The sequence below is a fragment of the Falco cherrug genome, chromosome 3 (genome assembly GCF_023634085.1).
Source record: "Falco cherrug isolate bFalChe1 chromosome 3, bFalChe1.pri, whole genome shotgun sequence".
In the NCBI taxonomy this organism is placed as follows: Eukaryota; Metazoa; Chordata; class Aves; order Falconiformes; family Falconidae; genus Falco; species Falco cherrug.
Genome location: NC_073699.1, coordinates 24,926,324 through 24,940,997, shown reverse-complemented (window position 1 = coordinate 24,940,997; position 14,674 = coordinate 24,926,324).

Sequence of the window (14,674 nt, the reverse complement as noted above, 5' to 3'; positions counted from 1 at the left end):
AAGTAACGTTAAAACCCAAAACAAAACAAAACTATTTTTCAACGATGAATATTGTATAAATCTAAAAGGCACATTTTATTTCCCTTACAATGCCTTAAAGGCAGCATATTAAAAATAAATTACGATATAGTAGCTGATAAATTTTCCCCAGTAAGATTTCATAAAAAAAAATTCTCATTAAAACTTATGGTCAGTCATGCAAGAGCTAAGACATCAGTGGATTTAGAAATTCTTAAATTGTCATTGATCACTAGCCATTGACTGCATAAATGTCATATCTTAAAAACGTTACTTATGAAGTAACATGGTGACTCATAAGAGCTTTTACATCTAAGTATACCATAAATTTATGTTAAGTCAATGATTGTGACTGTAAGAGCCCTTATGGTCCTAAGTAAATGTGCATGTTTTCCCCTTCATTGACATTTGTCTTTAAAGAAATGATAGGAACATCAAAAGAAAACCATTTTATACCCGAAGTTCTATGAGGGTGATCTAGGGCTCACTGAAATCATTAGAGGTTTACAGAAGATTTTTATTTGGACTATACCTCTCCACTGCCGCTCTGGTGTGCAGGAAGCCATGAACAGGAGTTAGGGATCACACTGATCTGCTACCATGAACGTTGTTCACGATGTCTCCTTCAGCCTTGATGCTGAAGCCAGCTATATTGCACTTTATATAATGTTGTCATTCTAGGGACTGGATTATCAAATATTCTAGACACAACATCGTGGACCTTTTGTTGTGTGCTAATAGAGGCTGATGGAGCCACACATGGGGTAAAACAAATCTCTTTCAAATGTGTATAAGGCATTAAGCTGTCAATAAACACAGCTGTGTGTGCTGTTGCACAGTACATTTGTACAGCTGTGGCACTGAAGTGCCAAGGACCTGTCTCTGATGTTTTGTGTCTTTCCATGTCAAACAGCATTTCTACAACACCACACAGGTGTCTGCAGCACTCCTGTGATGAGAAACAAGGTTCTTAAGAGGTGTAATACATAAATACTTATGTTATTCATCTTTATTTTTGAAATAATTTACTGCTTGCTCAGTCTGCTCGTGGTAGTGTAAGCATTCACTTGTAAAGAAAGATTTCTGCTCTTGGGGAAGATGGTATTGACTGCAAAGCAGACATTGTAGGCATCTGAAAGGTAGTTTGAGGCTCGATGATTTCTTCCAAGATCTGAACACAGTGGCAGCCAGGTAGTGTTTCTAGTTCCTTTTAGCTGTCCATTACTTAGGGGAGTAATCTCCCTTTGAAAAGCTTTGGCGCAGCTGTAGGGAGCACTGTGAGTCATTCCATTATGTGACTTCACTCTTACAAAATATATACTTATTTTTCAGAAAGTCACATTAAGTCTAGAATTCCCTGTTCCCTCCCTTGTTTCGGCCTTTGTACATTTTAATGAGTGATCCAGTAAACTAAAGTGCACATAATAAAAGAGACATTGCGAACACTGAATTTTCCAAGTCTCTCAATATTTCAGAGGCACATAATAGATAACTTAGTATTAATGACTTTCAATAGTGTGTAATACCACCTGGTGAATTTTAACTCCAAGTGTTATTTAGTAATTACCAGAGTGCTGCATAGAGTGATAGATGCTCTAGCTCAAGACAATATAAATAGCTCTAATTCATAATTCAAGACATTAGGTGAAGAAGAGTAGCTAAATATAATAAAATATAGGTTAATTTGAAAAATACAATAAACTTAGGTTTTGTCCATTATTAGGGTTTGGGATCCACAACTAAATTTTGTAATAGTGATCAAGGTTTATTCCTTGGAATTTTATGTGAAAAAAAAAATATTCCACAGGTATTTAATATATGATCATTTGATTTCTTTACTTAAAAAATAAATAAATAATAACCTTCTCCCCCTTGCCAGTTTCCAGAATTCCAGAATGTTTTCATTTTCTCTTTTCAAGGTTCCTTTTTGTCTTTCACTTTTCTCACAATTCCCTAGGCATTTATAACATCAGAGAAATGAGGCCAAAGACATTGCCATTAAAACTCTTTCTTTAGGATGTCGTCAGAGAATATCTTAACCATCTCATATGTTACAGAAACAGCCTGTCCCACTGAATTCAGTTTTCCATTATTCCCATTACCTTACTGTCATACAATACTTTTTATTAGAACTCTTTTTGAACCAGAAAAGTTATTTGCTTCTTACTCACAGTTATATATTTCCTTTAATAATATCTCAGGAAGAACCTCATAAATAAACTTTCAGAATATCACATATAAATAATATATACAGGGCCACATTCACCTCATGTCTTATTTTTGTTTGTTCATACTAGAAATATTTTATATCCTGCCTAGAATCTGTTAGCACCACTTATCTTGTCTAAATGTGTGATGGTTATAATGAAGATGAACATTACAGGAATAGAGATTAACTCTGTATGTGGTCATTATTAAACTTAATCTGCTCTAACAGAAGTTACAATATATACTCATAAGTATCAAAAGCACATAAAATCATGCAGATCTTCATACTGCTTTTGTCTTTTAGAAAAGTCTCGAGGCCTTTATACTTCTTCAGTGGTTGTTACCATTTAATAATTATCAATGCTTTTAAAAAAAAGAGAGAGAGAGAATGAAACTGGTGAATCATTCAGAAAAACGGAAGACAAGGCAGATTTTATGACTACCTGTTCATAACATTGCAATAATTTTTTGTGTGTTAAAAAAAAGGAAAAAATATATGCTGCTTTTTATAAATTATGCCAACACACGACAGCAAAGAGAAATATGAAGAGTCAGGGGTTAAACTTTGAAAAAGACAAGAGCCTAAAGGTGACAGAATTAATACAAAATACTTTCTGATCATTCACAAAGTATAGATTTGCTTTCATCTGGGATATTTCTTTCTATTTTTCCTTTTCCTACCACCTGTTTGGGTCACTATAGGTGGCACCTACAAAGAATGTATTACATACCTAATATCTAGTGTCTTAACACTTTTCTTGCCAATTTTGTCACATAAATGATTAAGAAGAGGGGAAAGTTCAAAACATATGCCTTCTTTTTCTTAATTTCAGCTGTCAATACTCATCTATAAGTGCAGCCCCACTTGTGCAATTAGTTTTAGCTGCATGCCTGCCAAGCTGATAATTGTGCCAATGATGTTTCTTTGCTTGTATATTATAGGACCTTCATTAATATTTGACCAAAAATAATTGAAGAAAGAATATTGGCTATGCAGGTGAAAATCCTTTTGTCCGTATGGTTATGACACTCAATTTTCTTCTGTTAAAGACATGTTTAAACTGATAGCACTAATCCCTAGAATTGGGCAGAAAACTCTCCCATACTATCCCATTATTGCATCAAATTCTTCTGGCTGTCAGTGTGTTTTTATTCTATGGGCTTAGCCATTAAATCAACCCAAAAGAAATGAGTAATCATGGAAAGTTCCTTTGAAACAAGTGATTCTTTTTACTTTAGCCTGAGGATTCAGACCTTATCTCCCACCTGGAATACCACCTTTAGGTCTAGGAAGACATGTCCAGAATTTCTACCATAGAAACAGTACATGTTTGTAGATGAAAAATATCACCAAAGTCAGTTTTTAATTTGTAAAGTTCTGGACTAGAAAACTCAGCTTCAGATTTATCCTTCCCAGGTTCTGTCATTTAATGTTTCCTAATTTGTCTGATTCGTGAAAGACTCCTTGGCCTCCAACTCAGAGCTCTCACTAATCACCAGCTAAAAACACTGGTAATCAAAAAGAATATGAAAAGGGCCAGGAGTTGTGCTGTAGTATAGTAGCGATAATACTGCTAGTAACATAAGACAAAAGCAGTCCACAACTAGATGAAAAGACACCACCACCTATATAAAAATGTATTTGCGTTGAGTCTCATCTTGCAGTCCAGAAAATACAAAGAAACTATTACAGTCTATTACAGTTCTGCTGATGTGTTTTAGATTAATATACTTTTCCTTTTAATTTCTTTCTTCAGGAGCTAAACTAACTCATGAAGTCATGCCTCTTATCTAAAAGGCTCTATTTTAAAATAGGCTATTGCCATAGAAGTTCTGTTTGAAAAGGTGAACATTAAAAACTATTATGGTGAGAGACCTGGGATTAAGCTATTTAACTTCTCTCACTTTAGAATATTTTGTCTCACCAGGCCAGGCTGCCTTTGACTAGAATCCATTGCATCAAAAGATAATTCATAGTTATTCTCTTACATGTAAGAGGCAGTGAAATAAATTGAATTCCTGCTTCAGAAAGAATTCCCATAATGAATGGGTCTAAATTTGAATGTTTTGGACTCATAACTGTAGATGGTTTGCTGGATAGTCTGCTGATGACTGAATTGGAAGCATCTTGGGTATAAAGGCTTAAACTTGCTTTATGTCTGTCCTGCTTTTGGCTGGGACAGAGTTAATTTTCTTCTTAGTAGCTGGTGCAGTGCTGTGTTTTGGACTTGGTGTGAGAACAATATTGATAACACACTGGTGGTTTTAGTTGTTGCTGGGTGATGTTTATACTAGTCAAGGACTTTTCAGTTTCTCAGGTCCTGAATGCAAGAGGGCTGGAGGGGCATAGGGAATTGGGAGGGGATACAGCCAGGACAGCTGACCACAATTGCCAAAGGGATATTCCATTGAATGTCATGCTGACTATATAAACTGGGGGAAGAAGAAGGCAGGGGGTGACATCTGGCATTATGGTGTTGGTCTTTCTGAGTAATCATTATGTGCGACAGAGCCTGGATTCCTGGGGATGGCCGAACGCCTGCCCATGGGAAGTGGTGAATGAATTCCTTGCTTTGCTTTGCTTGCATGTGTGGCTTTCACTTTACCTATTAAATTGTTCTTATCTCAACCCTTGAGTTTCACATTCTTTTCCAGTTCTTCTCCCAATCCCTCTAGGCAAGTGCAGAGTGAGTGAGCGGCTGAGTAGTAGTTGCTTGCTGGATGGGATTAAACCATGACAATGTCTTGTGGAAACTTAGGCAGGTACTAGAGGTACCTCGTTCAAGTTGGTATTTAAGCATGTCTAGCTGAAGCTAGAAGATATCTTGATCTGCCTTTAAACTCTCTAAATTAAGGCCTTGGCTACTCTGTACGCTAATTTTCATCTGTTAGTTTCTGTATGTGTGTATCAGTCTTGAAGTCTGTGTAGATGATGTTTATCCAAAGTCAACGTACCATAAAATTTGGAACTTATCTTCTAGACATATAAATTGTTTCACTGACAAAGCCTCACAATTTTTTTAAAACATCTGCTTATAACGTTACTAGCAGCTGTATGAAGAACAGCTGCTTTAAAAGTATGACTATACAATAACAAAAGAACTTTATGTATTTTATATTTGTTTTCATTTATTTTGCTTTCTACATTTTTCTGTGGGGTCTCTAAATGAAAGTTCAGCTTTTCAAAAATCTATTCTATAAAGAATAACCCTAAGATACTTTGGAAATCTGGCAATGGTTTTACTATCCATTTACTATCCCAAGTACCTGTAAAATATGATTGCCTTTGTACTGTCAAGGGCAGATGATGCTGACAGTACTATAGTTAATAATTTTTTCTGATGGGTATTCTAGACAGGCTCTACATGTTTTCCATGTATAAAACTATGATCTTAGCTATTTAGTATCATTATTTTGGGAGTTGGCGTGTGTATGACCACTCAGGATTCATATGCTTTAGACATTAGACTATTGTCTAATATTGTCTGCCTTTAAAGTGAAATTTTAATTTGTTACCTGTCCCTTATAATTTTTCATGGACATTTTGGCTAAGTATGGGCTTTTCTGTACTGTCAATGGTACTTTATATTACAGGTGATATTTTGGAATGGTTTGCAATGATTATTCCATATCAATTCCAGGATTGTGAAATTTGAAGAAGTTTGCTTTCATAGGTAAATTGAAAAGATTGCAGTAGTATAAGCCTCCTACAAAAGGGAAACCCATTGAACAGTAGAATTCTTCTTGTTGTGGGAGGTAGTTGTGAGGTATGCACTGTGGGGAGTATAAGTTTTAATGATCTATTTCCCTTACTTACTTTTAGAAAAAATCCCCTAAATTACTGTTAGTTTGGACAGGATTTATACACACTGGGACAAACAACATATATCTATTTATGATACTGTATTGATTTAATTTCTGTTCAGTGCTTTTCGATTTTACCTTTTTTGCTATTAAATTTCATGTGGTTGGTATATTTAAGAAGCTCATGACAGGCATGAATATAAAAAGTATTTTCCCATTTTCAGTAAAATATTACAACAGAAATTTGCCCAGCATTGTTTGTTGAGTCACGAGAATTACACAGTGCTGTGCCTTACTTTCTTTGTGGAGCAGAAATCAGTAACAGACATTACTGGTATATGCCGAATGAGCCTCCCCCCCCACTTTGTAACAGCACAATTTCAAATTTGGTTTAACTCAGTTCTTTTGTTGAAATCTGGATGGCTCCACAGGAGACCACTCAAGTGTTTTTGAGCCAACTTCCGAAAGGGCTGTGGGAAGTCATTGATAGTTTAGAAGCACTACTGAGTCTGAGCATATTTTCATAAGAATGTTTTAAAATTAATGCCTACTACAACACAGAGGTCTGGGAGCAGAGTGTAAAAAGCCAGCTGGCTCTGCAAGATGCAGCCTTGCCACATGAATGTCATTTTGAGCTGAAGATAAGAAACACTGCTGAACCTGTATGGAATAAGGATGCATAGTGCAGAAAACCAGGAAAAATTTTGCAATTAAAGAAAGTGATATGGACATCAGATCAGGTTTAGTGAAGTCAGCTTGGTTTCACTTGGCATAGAACTTTAGCTTCTAGACTGTGTGAAAGGAGGCTGTCTTGTTTTCAGGTCAAACCAAGCCTTGTATACTGGTTACTTGTCTCAATTAAAAAGCCATGCTGGATTCAAACTGTCTTCGCATGGAGCCAGTCTTGGTGCATCATTGTTTCTGGCACAATTAGTGCACAGTCCAGGAAAAAGTACTTGGAAATAGGTGAGAACAGTAATTGAGAACTGAATAACAATTAACTAAGAACTTCGTTCCCACCATACAATAATCATGGAAGGAACATGGTGTGCAATGGTCTCCTGGTATTTTCTGTAGTAATAAAAACATAGATTAAGATGCATATATCTCCCTGATTACTTTTGAAAAAGTTCCTGTCTTCCAAAACACTATGGATCATAATAGCCAAGTATTTGTGACTGAATTGATGTTCTAAACCATGATTATGTAGGAAAAATTGTGAGAAGTGGGTGGAGAGGAGGAGAAAGGGAAAATAATACTGACATGGCAATAATGTACATCCTTTCTATCATTGCATTGGTTATCTCGGATAAAAATGGAACTATTCTTTCTATGTACTTCACCAATGTATGTTTATGTTATTAAAAAATAAAGTGGGCAAAGCACTCAAAATATTCTAGGCTAATGTAGGGTATAATTCAAGGTTTGCCAAATAGAACTAGTTCTATAAACTATATAAATCTGCAATATAATTCAAGAAACCGTTTCATACTTAGTGATTTTACACCTGATGATCTCATGCTTCATTTCTGAATAACTTCTGAAAAGTTATGCCCATTTTGTGCCAGTAAAATACAGTAAGATAAACTCTGCAGGGATAATACCAGCTCTTCTGAGCTGTGTAAAAGCTTGTATTTTATCTGGACTTGACCTCCTTTTTTTTTTTTTTTGTGTAAAATTTATTATATTTTTTGTGTCACCAAATGCTTACTGTCCTGCAAAGATTCAGTGTGTACCTCCTACAGCAGGCCTCTTCGGCTGTGTACAGTGTCTCCTGCTGTCATGCATCAAAAACAAAAAAAAATGTGCACATCTTGAATAGTGCACATCAGTTTATCTCAGAATAGTGCTGAAGGGATACAATACAAATACTAAAAAACAGCATTGAAGTTAAAAATAAAATCACAGCTGAAGATTTTCTAAGACCTTTGGAAGTGATATTATTCTGATGATTGGTAGATTTATTCTCCAAAACCAGATTAGACATCAATGAGATTGCATTAATTTATTGATTTTCTCCTTAAACTTGTATTGTACTGTGATACCTTGGTATTTCTTTACTGCTTCTACACTGTCTGGAGGGAAAGTGCTTAGTGTTTCTATGCACATTTTTGAAGTCAAGTGTAGCTCAGTGAGTAGGGTTTCTGCCACATTATAATTAAAAGGCATCAGATGTCTAATTGGGCAGTGCTCGGTGCTTGGGAGGGCTTACCTGGACCAAAGCTGCTGCCAGCTTGCTCTAACAATGATCTGATTGACACAGGACCATTGCTTGACCTGAGCCAAACCTCTGAGACGGCTGCAGATGGATGAAGCTGGAAAAAACAGACAGTCACTGTGGGACATACAGTTGCCCATGGTGTCTCCCAGGGCTTGAGGGAGGCTGTAGTGCAGCATCCAGCTGGGGCTGGAAGCCAGTGAGTGGCAAGCAGGTAAGAGAACGTTTGAAAAATAGCCCTGAACTTAATAAGAAAGGAATGGCCCCACTCCCACCTTGAACACTACATGCCACCAAGTACAGAGCCTGGGATATTAATTCACTTTGACACTGCATTTTCTCTCTGCATGAAGAAGTCTGGCACCACTGAGCACAGGGATAACAGAAGTGTAAGCACAATGCCAGAGAAAAAGCGTAGCTCTTAGTGTGCCCTCATAGTAACACTTTATAAGCATATTATTACCAATGAGGCTTTTCTATATTTGGACTACTCATATCATTCTAACAGTGCTAAAGATAACTGTTTACTAGGTTTTTATCAGATTAAGATTTTAATTCAACTAACAATAAATTCCTGGCTTCATGTGTAAGGCGTGTTCCCTGGGGAGAGTTGCTTTCAAAGTGCACCTCCAACTGGAACCAATGTAGACACACCTTTTGAGGGGGAGGTGAAGTGACATTTGGATGGGTGATGTGGAGTGTGCTGCACTGAAAATGAATCTTCTGTGGGAGAATACTAGATGATGCATTTGTATTTTCTATGTCTTTGGTTATTTTACATTTTAATTCTTTAAAGACTGGTTAGAACCCAAATAAACACTTCATACTGCACATCATAAGCCCCAATAATTTTTTGGGTAACATGGTGCATATTGCTAACAAGGTGCAATAAATAAAAATCAGGGGTTCATAGTTATTCAAATAAGACTTTTTTATCTTTTTTCTTCTCTCTTTTTCTCTCTCTCTCTCTGTCCAGATATGTTTATTTTGAGGACCTCCAGTTTGGAATTGTAAGTAAAATTAGTATATATGCAAAAATCTGACAGGAAATCCATTTGCATTTTTTTGCAAAACTGAATGCTAGTTGCAACTGCCAAATCACGTATAGGTAAGTTATTTTTAAAAAAGGACACTATATTCTTTCTTTTTTGGTTGTGTCTTTTTCTGTGACAAACTGATTTTTGTTTATTTTTACTTTAATTATAGTCTATAATAAATTATAATCCATAGGTTAATGTAAATCAACATGGGTCTTAGCTTATAGAATTCTTTTATGTCCAGTGCTTCACAAAACTAGCCTTAAGAAATTAAATTGTCGTTCAATTGTGAAGTAAAGACAGTTTGAGTGTATAATTATGCACTATATTAATAAAACATTAATTTGACATATTAGCATAGTAAACCATTTGGTAAAATTGTATTCATTATGAAACTTCATTCTCCACCTAGAAAAAAATCCTTTGTTAATGAATACCTTCTTTTCTCATTGCCTTACCAATTAATGTATTAACAGTTCTTAATGCAATAAGGAATTAGTTGTTGAAGGAACTTCGTGTAACTCAAGAATCCTACATAAAGTTAATGTAACAGGGTTTTGACAAGTCTTATTTCTCCAAATACAATTATTATTATTTTTAAATAATTGGATTTTGTTATTCATGTCTTAGATCTGAGTCTTTCTGAAGAATCGTTGTATTAACAATATTAGTGTATGTGTTAAGTAATATGACTAACAGAAAAAAATCTGAAGCATTAGCTGCTTCTAGAATGTAGCTTGTCTCAGTGTGAAGGCCAGGAAAGAGTATGATTTGAGATAATCCTGTCTTCAATCCTTATTTATCCCTAGAAGCCCTTTCTCAGATGCTGCAGGGGTTTACACCTGGGTCCTTGTGCCTCCTGTGGCAGCCAGGGTTTCCAGTGTCAAGCCATGACACACTGATGGTTTTGCTTACTCTGTGTTTCATAGACCACCATGCATTCAGTCAGCCCCCACTGCAGTCAGACGTGAATGAGTTCCCAGCCCAAAAGCACAAGCAGAGAGCTAGGTTTGCCTCATGTATGCTGCCCCTCAAGAAGACTGAATGGCTCAAGCCCAGCACTGTCCTAACCACACCTGCAGAACTTCTGTTTTGGAGATAGTATCTGGTTAGCTGTGAGTGCAGTGTCAATATACATCTGCCAGCAAAAGATGCTGTAGACATACCCTTCCTTCCTAGTACACCTAGTACAAGATTTTCCTATGTTCTGAGCAAAATTTCTGGTAAACAAGGGAGACACTGGATTACATAGATTACATGCAAGTCTGTTTGTATATATTGTTCTACATTGTTAGCTCATAAGAACTTTGATTGTACAAGCTATCACAACTGCTTTCCAAAATTATTTTTATCGTGTGTGTGAAGGAGAAAATCTTATTAATGGACACTCTTGGTCCCTTGTTTGTCTGGGTATTGGTTTGTGCACATTTTATAGCCTTAGAAGTTCAGTGCTAGACATTATATCTTTAGAGATGCCCTGTATTTCCTGATAGCTTTAGAATCTAAAATCATTAACTGAAATGCAACACCATGCTGACATGGCTCTGCCTTACAGAAGATAGCTCAGGTGGTTGAGCTGTAGAAAGGAAGGACTCTGCATTTAGCACATTTTCTGGGAAGAACTTCGTTAGTTAAGTAATTTATAGGACAAAAAATATAATTGACAGCTTTTGAAGGCTCAAGATGATCTGTTAGTTCATTGCTTAGCAATTATTTTTACCTTAAATATGTATCTTCACAAACAGCCAGAATTCAATACAAAGGGTTACACATTGGTAATATTCATGGTGATTGATATGTATTTCTTCAGCACCAGTCATCTATCAGTTTCCACAGTTGCAGTAATGACAAATGTAGCTTTATTAGTATGTTTATGCAGCGTTTTCTCCGCTTCCTTTCTTTGTGGCTAACTTGTGCCTCCACTCTCACCCCAGTGGAAACAATTCTCCTATGCATAACTGTTCAGCCTGCCTTAGAATAAACTGCTCTAGTGTGTGTGAAAACTACTTAACATAAAGTTAGCAAGTAGTAAATGGCACATAACGCCTTTAAATAGTACAGGTGACTCAAAAGCTCCATGTCTGAGAAACAGAGCACTGTCACATTTTTTATGCTTGTTCTTCCACTTCACTATCTGGTGAATTAAAAAGGGCACTTTATTGGACATGATGTTATAAAGTTTTCACCTCAATTGTTGAATACATGATAAAAATATTACCATTAGGGGTGGGGGTTTTTTGGTTGTGGTTTTTTTTTTTTCTTTTCTTTTCTAAATTTTAGCTTCTGGGTAGGGGGAGAAGGGATGAGCCTTTGAAAAGAAAGAACAGATAATATGCAACAGAAAGATGAAGTGAATTACTTTTTATGTTTGCTCACTAGATGCAATTAGAGGAGGGAAGGACTGATAATGCTATTCTGGAAATTCAGACTGAAAAGTGATGAAGAAAAGGAAATTGAAAAGAGAAGATAAATTTCAGGAAGACCAAAATGGGAGAAACCTAAAGAAACCCTGCAAATGCTGAAATGGGAAAAGTTTCCAAACCACAGCTTCAAATTATTAGATGTATGAAAGAATCTGTGAATTAAAAAAAACCCTTAAGAAATCCATCTGCATACCTTCCTTTTTGATGTTGCTTGCACTGAGATAGAGGAGGAAGCCAGTATTGAATAAACATTAAAATATACTCCCTCCCACTTTTTCAAAGTTAAGAACTTGAATTGAAACATGATCTGTAAAGGTTCCTAATTAAGTTAGTCATTAAATGTACTACTTCTAATTGTTAAGACTGCGTTATAATAAGCAGCTTTGAGAAATCTTGAATATTACTATATCAAGATGTTCTGAGTGTATTTAATTTAATCTAATTTATATTTCACTCTTTTAAGCCAAATAATTCCAAATTAAATATTTTTTTCTTCTTTCATACTGATATCTTTATACACTGATAAGTAATACTTAGTGTAATCCTCATGCTACAGGCTTAACTCAGGAATAGTTCCATTCACTCAATAGAATTGTTTCCTTTTACAGTAAATGTCTGTAGACTGTTGAGGCACATATATATCTATGACAATATTTTATCTCTGTATTTCATGAGGACATTGGAAGGCTGCAGAAAACTTACAAAATGAGCATGGTTTAATAAGGTTTGCTATTACAGGCAAAGAAGAATCTGTTTTTAACATCCATGGTGTCTGTAACTATTTGGATATTCCTGCTCATGACTACAGGAAATCTAGGTATAAAAGTATCTTTCAAAAAAAAAAAAAAAAAAAAAAAAAGTATCTTTCAAGTACTCGGAGACCCCATGAGACCCCACACCAGCCAACATTTATTATACCTCATAGCATATCTCCCTCAAAGATATCTTGGTTTACAGCTAGCAGATACTGGATTATCTCTGCAGGTGCTTGCTGTAAATCCAGAAGGATGAGGTCTAGCACTCACTGTGCTATTACAGCTGTGAGACTGAACTCACTCCTAGACAAACCAGGATGCTATTTTTTAGTGCTACTTTTCCAGTTGCAAGTAAAATTAAATTATTTGTTTGCACAACTATGCTGATACTCTTTGAATATTGGGGTTGAAACTTTGGTCTTGGCACTGCTCTTGATTGCTGTGCTGTAAATGTACAATCAATGCCTTTTGCTCTTTATACTCCAGGATGAGGAAACTGTTGTGGTGTTCTGAGAATCAGACATACTAGTGTAGTTCTGCAGTTCAAGCTCCATCAAACAAGCTCACTTGTGTTCACTGCATCAGAGTTCACAGGTCAGATAACTCTAGATGTTGGGCTGCAAGTGCTGAGGAAAAGTGGAGATGAACAGTGATAACCGAGACAGGGGATCAACTTTGTTCCTAACATCAAGGTACTTACCAGCTGCTACAGATTTTAATCTGTGACACCAGGATGTGTGACACAGAAACAGGAGGACTTGCAGCAGATTCCTCCCAAGCCACAGAAAGGGTACGTGTTCATAACTTCTAACTTCATACGTGTCTCAACATCATCATTTATTATGAACACTGAAGTATTTAATTACAATTCCAGTAAATTCATGCTGATTTTTTTCTTTTTACTTTATTCTTTTTTTTTCCTAAATGTTTTAGTCTGAAAACAAATCAGTAAAATAACTCTTGCTGGTTTCATTATGCTTCACTTATAAATTGTGATACTCAAATATATTAAGGCAAGCGCTTACATGTATTTTGATACAGAATATTTAGTGTACAAAAAATTAAATTTAGGGTAATAATTTCTGCATTTAATAATAGACATTGAAGCCAGTTAAGCCTGTTCTCTTTACAGGAAATGAAGACATACAAGAACATTCAGGGAATAATCCATCCCTGCTTAATTTAAATATTTATCTAAGAGTGGGATGGATTATCCTTTAGAGATGCTTCATTCGTTCTACTGAGTAGAAAGAGAGACTCGAAAATAAAATGATAACCTAATTTTTAGATAGCACTAGGTAGGTGAGGTGAATCTTACACTTTATTAATTATGAATTATTCTTTTTGAAGATACTGACGGTGGCCTATAAAGACCATCTGAAAATATTGGTATTTTAACCTCTTTCTTTTTAATATGCTGCAAGCTGTGGGCATGAATCCTCAAATTATTCAGCTTGAAAGTGACCTAAGGAGGTCTCTGGCCCAACCACCTGCTGAAAGTAGGTATGACATCGAATTCAGAATAGGATGTGCAGTTGGGTCCTGAAAACCTCCAAGCATGGAGGCTGTGCAACATTGTGCAGTCTGACCAAGACATTGGCTGTTCTCATGGTAAAAAAGATTTTTCCCCAAGTCAGCTGTGGAAACTGCCTTTTCCACTTTATAACCGCTACCTCATATCCACCATGTATCTCAGTAAAGATCCTGGCTCTGCTTTCTTAGTTCCTCATAGGCACTTTCGAAGCTACACATTTCCCTGAAGCCATCCTGTTTCTAGGGTGCACCAGCCCAGCTCTCTCTGCCTCTCCCCACAAGTGCAGGTGCTCCAGCCCTGACCATTCTGGTGGCCCCTCAGTGAGCTTAATCCCATTTATTTACAACTTTCTAGCACTGCCAAGCCTGGAAGACTTACTTTGGGTGTGGTCTAGCCAGTGCTGAGCAAAAGGGGGTAGTCACTTCTCGTGGTCTCCTTCCCAGCCATACTCTCACTGATACAGGGAGGATGCCGGCTGCCTTACCACTGACGGGAGTCACTACTGACTTATGGTTAACCCTTTGTCTCCCAAGACCACCACGGCCTTTTCAGCAGAGCTGCTGCCCAGCCAGTGAGTGCCCAGCCTGTATTGTTATTCTTTCATAGATGCAGGACTGTGTGTATACCCCTGTTGAAATTCCTATCTGATCCTCCAGCTTGCCTAGATTCTTCTGAAT